Here is a 12,441-nt window from a genome sequence, read left to right as displayed (position 1 = left end):
AGAGGAAGTGACCCTCCATTTCACTTCCTAATGGGCACATAGGGCATTTGTCTACTGTGGGTAGGGAGCTGTTAGTTGAGCATTTACATGTGAAGCTCCTTAAAAGTAAGACTCTGGGCCTGCATTTTAGGGGCAATTGTCTTGCTGCAGGGGGAGTGATGTCATCTAAAAAGATCTCGAATTCCAGTTTACTCTTATGTTTCAGGAGGAGGTCAGTAATGATTCCTGGTGGGATACTGCCTAAACACTGTCCTTGCCTGGTGAGGAGGAGCTGCCTGACCGGATTACCGCTTGTTGTCTTCTCTCCTGGGGCTGCCTACTGCCCGCCGGACCCGTTTCGCGGGTCCCGCTTCGCGGACTGAGGAGAGGAAGAGTCTGCACTGGGATTAGAGCGTGAGGCTCAAAGGCGAGGGTTCGATCTGCAGCAGGGCTGCGAGCTGTGCCGCAGGGACTCCGTCTCCCGGGAGTCCCTGCACGACCAATTTGCCACACCTGGTCCGCTCTCCCTGCTTGCCCCGCCCCTCGACCTCGAAGTCTGAAAACCTGTGGAGTTTGGAGCCATCGTGGGATACTGCCTAAACACTGTCCTTGCCTGGTGAGGAGGAGCTGCCTGACCGGATTACCGCTTGTTGTCTTCTCCCCTGGGGCTGCCTACTGTTCGCCGGACCCGCTTCGCGGGTCCCGCTTCGCGGACTGAGGAGAGGAAGAGTCTGCACTGGGATTAGAGCATGAGGCTCAAAGGCGAGGGTTCGATCTGCAGCAGGGCTGCGAGCTGTGCCGCAGGGACTCCGTCTCCCAGGAGTCCCTGCACGACCTATTTGCCACACCTGGTCCTCTCTCCCTGCTTGCCCCGCCCCCCGACCTCGAAGTCTGAAAACCTGTTGAGTTTGGAGCCATCGTGGGATACTGCCTAAACACTGTCCTTGCCTGGTGAGGAGGAGCTGCCTGACTGGATTACCGCTTGTTGTCTTCTTCCCTGGGGCTGCCTACTGCTCGCCGGACCCGCTTCGCGGGTCCCGCTTCGCAGACTGAGGAGAGGAAGAGTCTACACCGGGATTAGTGCGTGAGGCTCAAAGGCGAGGGTTCGATCTGCAGCAGGGCTGCGAGCTGTGCCGCAGGGACTCCGTCTCCCAGGAGTCCCTGCACGACCAATTTGCCACACCTGGTCCGCTCTCTCTGCTTGCCCCGCCCCCTGACCTCTTCCCACCCCTTATAACAGGTACAGCATACCGCTGCGCGGGAGCGTCCCGGGAGAAGCCCGGGACAAGGGCGGGACCGTCTGTGGCCGTCAGGGGCCACTGGAGGCTGGGCTGGACCTACCCTCTAACATTTGGACTAGGGCCTTACTCTGGTTTTGTTCCAGTGTGTCTTTTTGGGTTCCTTACCTCTAAGCACCATTGCTAAAGGACTTCCAAACACTTCAGGACTTTTGTGCATGCTATTAAGTATATTGGTTAAGTTGTATCTTTTGACCATATTATGTCCACGTGTACACCGTCCCCCTTACCCTCTACTGGAGGGGTTCCCATATTAGGACCCCTAGACAAATATTTTTTTAGGGCCACCCGTGAGTTAGACAGAAAGATTGCACTGGCTGAGAGACGCGCTGAGCGACGGCTATCTATTGAACATCTTAAAAATCTCCCTGCAAAGCAGTCGTCCTTGGGTTCTCAGGTGTTAGGTCCTTCGCCAGCATGCGTAATTGACCCCTCAGTGAATGCCTCTCTCCCTTTAGAACACCCACAGGTTATTGTTTTAAGGGATAGTTTGGGTAGTGTGGAGAATATGGCAGACTTAGCACCTGGTTCAATAGACGATTCTAGGGACCAACGGCCCAGTGATGCCCTTTTACCCTTGCCCCCTTCCAACATTCCCTCTAGTCATGGGGATACCCCTCCTCCGCTATTGCCGGTATCGCGGGCTGTAAATAGACCAGTCCTCTCCAAAAGGAAAAGAATTGTTAGCTCGCGCAAAGGTTGTCATCCCAAACCCTATAAGAAATCTAGGAGACTTGGCCCTGGGATGGGTGCAGGTCATGAGGGCGTAGGGGTGGTTGGAAGCTGTGCTCAGGGGGCCATGGGGAGTGAGCCCAGCGGATCTATAGCAGTGAAGCCAGGAGCCGATCTGACTACTGACCTTGTTGAGCTCCTACCCCTTGAGATCCCCTCGATTGCCCACATAGAGAAAATGCTGAAATCTTTGCTGATTCCGGTACTAGAGAGAGTTAAAGGGTTGGCAGAGTGGTTGGATAGGTTCGAGCAAGTGACCCTGGACAACTTTTTCTCCATAAAATCAATCATTAAGCTTCACTCTAGATTCAGGAAGGATGGTCCTGGGGGAGATACTGTTGTCCGGGCGCCCCCTATACCCTCACAGGGCCCTCCTATTGCACCTGGAATGACCAAAGGGGTGGTTGCAGCTAATATTTCAGCTGTGCACGCTGTGGCCTCTAATGGGGGCAGCCGAAGCCCAGGGTCGGTAACAACGAACAGCATAGACCATTCAACCATACCAAGGGCTAGTACTGTCCCTGTTAAGACGCTTGTGGGAACTGAGGCCCTTGGTGGAAATGCCTCTGCTAGAGTAAGAAACCCAGGTACTAGTAAAGGTCATGATCCATCTCAGACAAAAAGATCCAATCCTAATCCCCGCCAACCACCCAGCCCACTATGCTCCCTCGAAAAGAGGCCCCCCGAACTCCACCCGTGAACTTACCCCCAGATTGCCAGCCCTATGTTGCCATTCTTATTAATGTACCACCTTTGAAGGCTGACCAGCAAGAATCCTACCAAATGTTAAAAAACAAAACCATGCATTGGCTTAGGACAAACAGACCCCTCCCTAGGGAAATAGATGGCCTGGTCTTAGGTGTCAGAAGGGTAGGGTGGGTAGGCTATGGGCAGAAGCAATTCGAGAGAGACTGTGTGGTGGTTAATTTCCAAGATGTTAGGGTTGCCCAAACAATCTGTAACCAGAATCCAGGTTCTAGTGGTGCTGGTATTGGGGTAGTGGACTTGACCTATTTTTACCCGAGATTGGTGGGAACAGAACATGGCATTGATTGGGGTGGAGGATGGAGACATAATCTCATACCTCACGAGAATCATAATTTTTACCCCCGGCCATATCAGCCAGTTGCTTGGTCAGGGCCTCATGGGAGGATGCCGGGGTACTGAAATTATGTCTTTTCTGGGGAGGCTCCCCTGACTCTGAGTCCAGGACCTGTGTTGGAGCCGCTTGCTCGGGGCCCAATTAATGTCAGTCCGCCACTTCTATTAGATGTACCCAGTCCCCTAGTTCAGGATGCTAACCAGGTTGTAGGGAATAAACAAGGAGTAAATGCAATTTCGACATCTCATGAGAGGGAAGGGGAATCCAATATCGAACCATCTGGGGAGCATGTGGTGGGGGATTCAGACTTAAGGATCCTTAGTTGGAATGTTGCAGGCATTTTGAGGAAGCTGGCTTTACCCGATTGGAACTCCCTTGTGGAGGGCTACTCTATTTGTATTTTCCAAGAAACCTGGAGTAGGGAGCCTTGCCACAAGGTAGGTTATACATCCTTCTTTGTACCAGCAGTTACCCCCCCTTCAGGGAAGGGCCGCCCCTCAGGTGACCTCCTTATCTGGGTTGCCATCTCACTCGGTTGCCAAGTTACTCAATTTGCGTCAAATTCACCTGATCTTCTGAGTATATCCATTAAGGGACCTCGGAGAGGGCTGATTTTGGATATTTTTAATATCTACGCCAGGGGCACGAAGGGAGGCTCGCAGTCCACTACAGTATCAGGGCTGGAAACCTTGTTGAGGCAACTTCCCACTAGTACCCATGTCCTGGTTGCGGGGGACCTAAATTGTACTTTTGAGCCCCTTGGAATGGAGGACACCTTGGGAACCGCGGATGAAGACACTAGGAGAGGGATACCCATTCTAACTATACCTCCCATTAGGAGGTGGTCTCAAGTGGTGGTTCAAATTAACTCCCTAAATATGGAATTTGGTCTTAGGGCGGTTAACGGGAGGACGACGTCTGATCCTTCTGGAGCCCATACCTATAACAGGGTCAACCATACGTCTAGGATAGACTATATTATCCTAGACATTAAACTTTGGAGTTTCTTGCAGGACATGGAGGTAATCCCTTCAGTCGAGAGCGACCACAACCTTCTTTCTCTTGCCCTCCGTCCCTTGTGGATAGGGAAGCAGGAGATGCTCCTGTCTCACTTAGAACCCAGTCACCAGGAAGTATATCCTTCCAATTGCGGTAGACGCTTGAAGTGGAGTAAGCTCACCCTTGAGGAAGAAAAAGTGCTAGCTATTGGGGCACTCTTAGATACAGCTTTGTCCAAATTGGACTTGTTGACTCCCCTGTCTGTGGATATCTCAGAGCTCTTTTGCGACACCACCAAGGCTCTGAGTGATCTGTTCATTCTTCCAAGTAAGACTGGCAAGTGTAAGAATGTATCTAAGCCACTGGGGTGGTACACAAAAAAATGCAGGGAGAAGAAACATGCCTTGATAGATGCCATCAAAAGCAAAACCCAGGCCGCAATTAGACTAGCTAGGAAGGAGTACTCCCAGATCACAATCTTAGCAAAGAAAGAATGGGAGGACAGGTTTTGGGCGGATCTCATGGAAGCCAGTGCGGGCAAGGATGCCAGAAGCTTCTGGAATCTCATAAGATTCAGGGACAGGCCAGTTAGTACCATGATGACGTGCAATATTACTGCCCAGATTTGATACAACCACTTCTTGTCCCTTTATACCCCTATTGAAGTGGCTCCCTATACCACCTTCATTCGGTCTGAGTGCTCAGGGGATATTGAAGGTGATCTCTTTACTGCTAGAGAGGTGGAAGTCGTAATTGAATCACTGGTGCCTCTAAAAGCTGCAGGGCCTGACGGGATTCCGGGCGACTTGCTAAAGGCCAACCCGAAGGTGTGGGGGAAGTTGGTTTCATCATTGCTTAATGCTATTAATACTGGTGCGCCTGTACCCGACTCCTGGAAGGGGGCTGAGGTTGTCCCGATATTCAAAAAGGGGTGTCGGGACAACCCAGCCAACTACAGGCCAATAAGTCTGATCGATTCAACCCAAAAAGTGGCCGGGAAGGTGATTCTGGGAAGGGTGCTCCAGTGGGCGGATGATAATAACATTCTGTCGGATCTCCAAGCTGGATTTCGCTCTGGAACTGGGACTATTGAACAGGCCTTCAGACTGGCTCTCTTGCACTGGAAGGTGGTGGTGCTGGGCAAAGGCAGTCTGTATTTAGCCTTTATAGATCTCAAAACTGCCTTTGACCTGGTACCAAGGGAGGAATTATGGAGGGTTCTGTTGGAATTAGGGTTGCCTCATTACATTCTAGTTCTCCTCGTGAGATTGCACGCCGGCAATTTCGCGCAGGTGCGATGGGGCACGAAGGGAGAAAAAACAGATAGGATCCCCGTGGGAAGGGGTGTCTGTCAGGGATGTGTGCTAGCTCCCACTCTGTTCTCTCTCTATGTGAACGGAGTGGTTGAGCATTTGTCAAGGATCCCCTCGGATGCTCCTTCCCTGGCCGGCAAACGGATCCCAACACTGCTTTTTGCAGACGATACCCTTCTTATTTCAAAGTCCCCAATGGGTCTCCAAAGCCTTTTGAATGGTTTCCAGGAGTTTTGCTCGCTGAGAGGATTGGTAATCAATACAGATAAAAATAAGTATTTGATTATGAATCCTCCAAAGAAACCTGGGCGTCCTCCGGTATTGAATTCTGTCCCACTGGAGAGGGTATCCGAGTTCGATTACTTGGGTATCTGCCTTAACGATACACTCAGTTGGAACCGACATATTAAAAAAATGCTCTTGTGCCATAAGAGGGTGGGGGTGCATTACTAAAAGAACAACGTGCGTCCACAAGCAAACCCATTGCCCCAGTCATTGAGATATACAAAGCTAGAGGGGTCAGCGCTGCCCTGTACGGGGCAGAGCTGTGGGGCACTTGCAACCTGGACCCATTAGTAAAATCGGAGAGCAAATTTTTGAAAGACCTGATGGCTCTCCCGTTGAGTACTCCTACAGTACCCGTGCTATTGGACATAGGCTGCAGATCAATCAAGGACCAAGTGCTACTTCGACCCTTGCTCCTGTGGGCGTGGCTGTGGCGGGTGCCCGAATTAGCCTCTTATGCAGAAGGTCTATCAGAGGTCATGGCCATGGAAGGCTGGTCCAGGATTAAATGGCTGAGGGATGTAAAATGGTTACTAGAGGAGCTAGGGCTGGGTGAAGCGTGGGCTCAGAGAACTGCCCCACCTAAAGCCATGATTAAGAAATTGTATTGGAATTGGGTCTCTCTTAGATTAAATTCAGATCCACATCATTGTAGCTCCACTGTAGCCTTTATAAGGTTTAAGGATGTAGTGGCATATGAACCTTACTTAGATACGATTTCTATCCCTTTCGATCGAGCCTTGTACTTCAAATTCAGAGTGGGGACCTTACCAGTAGGCAAATTAGTTGCCCGCTGGAAATGTTGCCCCCAGCGTTCCCCATTCTGTGCAAGTTGTCCTACTCGAGTAGAGTCGGTAGACCACATTCTTTTCGAATGTCCGGACTATCGTACACCTAGGAGGCGTTGGCTTAAACCTCTATGCAGACTCTTAGGTACCCGCCTGCACAAAGTGGCGTTACGTGTTTTGATGTCGGATACATCCACCTTGATTGTTTGCGCTGTCTCAAAATTTTTTAAATGGTCATGGTTGATTCGTGCAAAAAGGCTTGCCTTGTCGATTTGATTTGTTGTTTTAAATTGTTTTTAACAATTCCTTACCCCTTATTCCCTTTGTATATTTATGAAATGATTGTTTTTTAATGTTGAGTCTTATACTTGTTGTACAAGCTTTTATGGTATTTTTTATATCGAAATAAAGTCTATCAATCAATCAATCGGTTCCTGGTCTAACCATTAATGTTTTTTAACAAGTTATCCCTTCTCTATGGGTACAGACCTGGAGTTAGTCCACAATTAATTTATCCCCAGGGGTAACAAAAAAGCTTTTCACAGTTTTTAGCCAAGGAATAGTACAAGCACTATGCAGTTTCAGTATTTCATACAAACAATACCTGTATGGTTCTAGCACTTTGTATGAGATAGGTCTAAATGTGTTTATATCTTTTACACTATTCATACAGATGGTGGCAATATGGGAGAGGTCTGCAGAAAATTTATCAACAATCTTAAAAATGCTTTCTCTAATCTAACCAAGCTTTGAATGGTGTTGCAACCCCATAATTCACACCATCTAATAAAGCACCCAAGGCCTTTCCCTTATGTACCTCCAGTGCTCGTGACACATATCCAGAGCTTGTTGAATTGAAATGTTTTAGAATTGCTGACAAGTTATGTTGTAAAGTTAGTTGGCTCTTGTTTTTTTGTGCTGACCATTACATATTATTAATTAGTTTTGCCCCCAGGTATTCAAAAGTGTGTAACTCTTTCTATAGTTGAATTGCTTAGGGTCAGCTTTCACCTTTGTGATTCATGCAGTTTGTGAAGGCTTAACCTCCTGTGCTTAGTCTTCTGTGGATTTACCTCCAGCCCTCGATCCTTATAAATAGCCACAAACCTATCCATCAGGGACTGTAGCCCCATAGGTGTTTTCGAAACTGTGGGCTGTGGGATTGATTATAAGTCACAAAACTGTTTCATCCAGCGGCCTGGCTCTATACAACATTCAATGTGCCAGAGCACTTTGTAGTGCTTTCTTGTTGATGCTTATATAAGATTAGACCAATTTATTTCCTCCAAAGACCATTTGTTATGAGCCAATTGATTCCTATAGCTAGCTGTGTAACTTTTATATTGCCCTGGTTCCCCTTTTAAATTGCCTCAAGTAAGACACTTTTGGCCTTTTGCAATCTTTTGAAAACCAGGGTGTGGTATGACGTTAAATTGCATACGTTCACTACGCATGGCAATTGCAACGAGGTCCTTACAACAACTGCGTCGTTACAAGCGTGCCATTACATCGCAAGTCGCTTCAACGACTTGCTGTAGGGGCGCGCTGGAGTAGGAATAGTAATTAATACTATTCCTACTCCAGTTTGAGCAACAGCAGGGAAGGTGTTGGATTTAAAATCCAACACATTCCCTGATGTTGCACGCCCCCTACATCAAGTCGTTGATACGACTTGCGATGTAATGGCACGCATGGTAACAACACGGGGCCTCATTTATGAGGCCTTGCGTCAGTTTTGCGCTGCGGATGCGTCACTTTTTGTGACGCATCGGCAGCGTAAAACATGCGCCTTGTTGCGCCATATTTAAAAAGTGACGCATCTAGGTAGATGCGTCACCTTTTAAACCCCTGCGCCACATTATACCTGCGTCAGGTATAATGTATGCAGAGGGGGCGTTCCCCCGCAAAAAGCCTCGTAATAGTGACGCAGTGAAATCTATGAGATTTCACTGCGTCACTTTTAGGATGCGGTTGCGTCAAAATCTTGCGCCTGCCTCACAGCAGGCGTAAGACTGATGCAAGCCCTTTCACATGGGGCTTTCCCCATGTGAAAGGACGCATTGCTGGAGTTGCGTCACTTTTGTGACACACTTCAGCAATGCGTCACTTTTGCGCTTACAGATGCGTCAGAAATACTGACGTATCTGTAACTCCTTGCGACATGATGCGTCATACATTAAATATGACGCATCATTGGTGTCGCAAGGAGTGCGCAGTGAAAAGTGACGCATCGCTGTTTTCACGCAGCGATGCGTCACTTTTCATAAATGAGGCCCACGGTCGTTACAACCACAACGTTGAAAAGTTAGCGTGTTGTGTTCACAGCTTTGTAAACGCTATTTTCCGTGGTAAGGGTTGACCACATGGGAAGTAGAACCAAACAGGTTCTTTAATTCAGAGATACAAGAGATGTCCAAGCCACCTCAACGCAGGAGGCAAAGTGAATCTTTGCATTCCACACTCAACCAATGTTCTACGGACTAGATTCCCCCACTACATTCCACTCACTCATCCTTTGCATCACTACAATATGTGATGTGATTGTAAGATACTACTTAGGTATTGTCGCCCTCATTGTTAGATTAGGTTAAAAGCTCTAGAGAAATGCTTGCTTAATGAGGTGAACAACTTAGCGTTGGCAAAGATGGTGAAGGACCTTTGAATAGGAGTGGGTGCCTCCTGTACCTATGTCTCCATGGTGTCTGCAATGTACAGATAGATACTTGATAGTATTTGAGGGTGCTGAGTTATGCACGTTCAAATGATGGGTCTCCTGTTATTAGTGACATCTGTGGAGAGAACCGTCAAATGATAAGTCAGGTCCTTTAATTGTATAAATACGTTTTTAAATAATACATGAATTACGCTGTGGTCATTAGTCATTCTTTCTACTGCCATGTCCACCAAGGTGGACCATAAGATTGCACTGATAATAATATAATCAATTTGACTTATGCAACCAATTCTATTATAAATGTGAGCTTCCAATTTATCTGATCTCACCCGCTGAGTAGATGCCCTAATGCAATAGGATAACGTGAGTGCGGCCAGCTGTGGCGCGGTAGCAGTGCTCACTTTAATTGTTGGAAGTTGTAGCATGGGTATGCTGAGCTTCTCATCCTCTTGTTCTGTTAGGGACGATAAATCGTCTATTGGTTCATACGTGGTATTGAAACCCCCCACTATAATTATTGGGTGAATATCAGAATCAATATGCAAATAGGTTCCAACCTATGTAAAATTTCTGATTCAATATGTTTACTTGTGCTGTGATTGTAGATATTAAATAGTCTTAATGACTCATCTGCAGCAGTAGGTATAGTTATTATAGTAGCAAATATATCCCAAGAGATTAATGGTAACTGTTTAACTTTACAAGCCAGTGCACTCCTCACCCAGATTTACAATCCCCTTTAGGAGAAGTCTCTGCGGTAAATGATGGAAAGCCCAATGTATGAGCCGTTGTCACAAGCCATGTCTCTTTGGACAGGCATATGTCAAACTGGTCCATAAACTCACCCCTCGGCTAATAACTGAGTTTGGCATTTAAACCAGCAACATTCCATGACAGGATGTTCACATTTGGCCCAACATATGACTCAACCGGTCCCATTTTATGTACTCTACCAATTCCACCTATTAGCAAATAACAGAGTGATGGCCACTGTGTTTGTGACTAGTGCTGGGAGAAAGTATTTCATGAGAAAGAATTCAGCTACTTTTTTTAATTCGCCTACAGACCAACATCAGGAAGGTTGTATGACGGAACAATGCAAGAAAAATACTCTGCATGCCTTTACCACGCATTTGTTACCCCGCATTTTTTTGGAACGCATATGATTTTACAATGTATGCCTATACCAGGCATTGTTTATATATAGTTACATATATATATATAAACTATATTTGTGGAGGGAGACCCCCGCACCCCCAAGCTTACCATAAATGCGTGGTAAAGGCATACAATGTAAGAGCATATGCGTTCCAAAATCATGCATGGTAAAGTTGCGTGGTAAAGGTATAACATGGTAAAACCACGTTGTAAAGGCTGTTCGTCAGTACCATACACAAACAGTGTGAATGCAGGAGAACCAGAGAAATAGGTGGATTTTTGTATGTTTTTTACAGTTCGTGACAGTAGTGGCTCGTGGTGGGAGTGCTGCTGGCGCTGACGTGCCAAATGGGATGCAGCGCGTGCAATGAAATTCGTTTTATTTATTTGTTTGTGTACCTACTTCTGTGAGGCCGTATTCTGCAGTTTACTACCCCCACCCTGCCCCTCCCGCAGCCCACATCAGCGCCTGGCAGCACTCCCACCACAGGCCGCTACTGGTTTGTGCATTTTGTTGTGTGCTACCCCCTAGAAAAACGTGGTCCTGGAAGTATGGCACCAACTGCCTGAACTAAGGAGTCCCTCAAGAGAACCTCATGAACTGTCCAAATAGGATATTTCACAGCTTGTGGGCTGACTGCACAGCAGGCACTCGTCTCACTGTTATTCTGCGGAAGGCGGAAGTGATTTTTGCAGAATTTAATTGAAATTCATTTACGCACTACACAGAAGGAGAAAAAAACACTTTTGCTGCCGCCCGTGCAGGTAAGATTGATGGGGCCGTGGGGCGAAGGAAGGGGGGATTTTGATGGACGATGACGAGGGAAAATTAAATAAATAATTATTTTCCCTCGTCGAAATCCACCCCCACCGGCCCACCGCCCCATCGCTCTTACCCGCATGGGCAGCATCTTTAATGCCCATAAAGAAAGTTCACGTTTTTTCAATTTTTCAATCAGATAAAATATCCATCAGGGTACAGAAGAAGTTGGGAAATAGAAGCCAAATGAAGCAGAAAACCATTCTGGATCCACAACAATAATATTTGGCCAGTTTTACTTTGGCAGAGAAGTAAGAGCACTGCCCTTTCGCCCAATGTTCTTGATGCAAAATAAAGCATCTGTAAAGCACTTTGCAAATAACACTTGCACTTGCAGTTCTATTGTAAAATAGTTGGCTTAATAGAAGTGGTGCAGTGATACCCATATTGTAGGAGGGCAGGGCGGTGCATTACACACACTTTCCTCCTACTCCCAGAAGCAACTCCCCCAATAAAACCTGCAGCTAAACTTGAATAATGTTATTATGTTTTTAAAAAGCATGTTATTAGGTAGAAGAGGGGTGTAATTATTGTAACTGGAGCTGAGCCATGTTTGGGCACAGATGACGTTAATGTAGTCAACAGAGACTACCTTTGATCTTGTATGGCTCTGCTCAGCATTCACAAGAAACAACAGCAATTCCTCTTTTGGGTGGAAACAGCAACTTATCCTGATCTTGTAGTAAGCTACAAGAGATCTTGGTGCATGTCTTACTTAAGTGTGAGCATTACAATACCATAATGAGTAATGTTACAATTTTGGGTCATCTGTACTTTCTAATGTTTCACTGTTGCATAAGTGAATTCTTCAGAGGATAGTATCATGAGTAGATTATCTGCCTTCCAGGGGGTTCTAGGGTGTTCATCCCCAGAAATGGCAAGTACAGAATGAAGATCATAATTATTTCAATGATAAAGCCATCAGAATGTTCAGTAATGGTGTACAATATCCTCCTTGGTGCAGGAGTTGTTTAGAAAATAAATTCCGTGAGTTTTGCTTCAACACACTAACAAGAACGGTTGACTTTTGCCTACTGTGCCCTGCACTGTAATTTAAGTTGATGAGTATTGTTGAGATCTTTCCTATTGTGTGCCAGAGAAGAACTAAGTGTCAAGCAGAGAAGGTTGCACATGCGCACGTGCAAGACATACAACGTAGGGGTTATCTAAGAAGAAGAACGGCGAGGACGAGGAAGGAGAGCGGCCATGGCGAGGAGGAGGCAGCCACGGCAGGTAAGTGCCTTTTTTATCACTTTATAATTACTTTGGGAGGGCGAGGAGCGAAGTTCCACA

Source organism: Lissotriton vulgaris, chromosome 7 (assembly GCF_964263255.1).
Source record: "Lissotriton vulgaris chromosome 7, aLisVul1.2, whole genome shotgun sequence".
Taxonomy (NCBI): Eukaryota; Metazoa; Chordata; class Amphibia; order Caudata; family Salamandridae; genus Lissotriton; species Lissotriton vulgaris.
Note: the sequence above shows the minus strand (reverse complement) of the source record.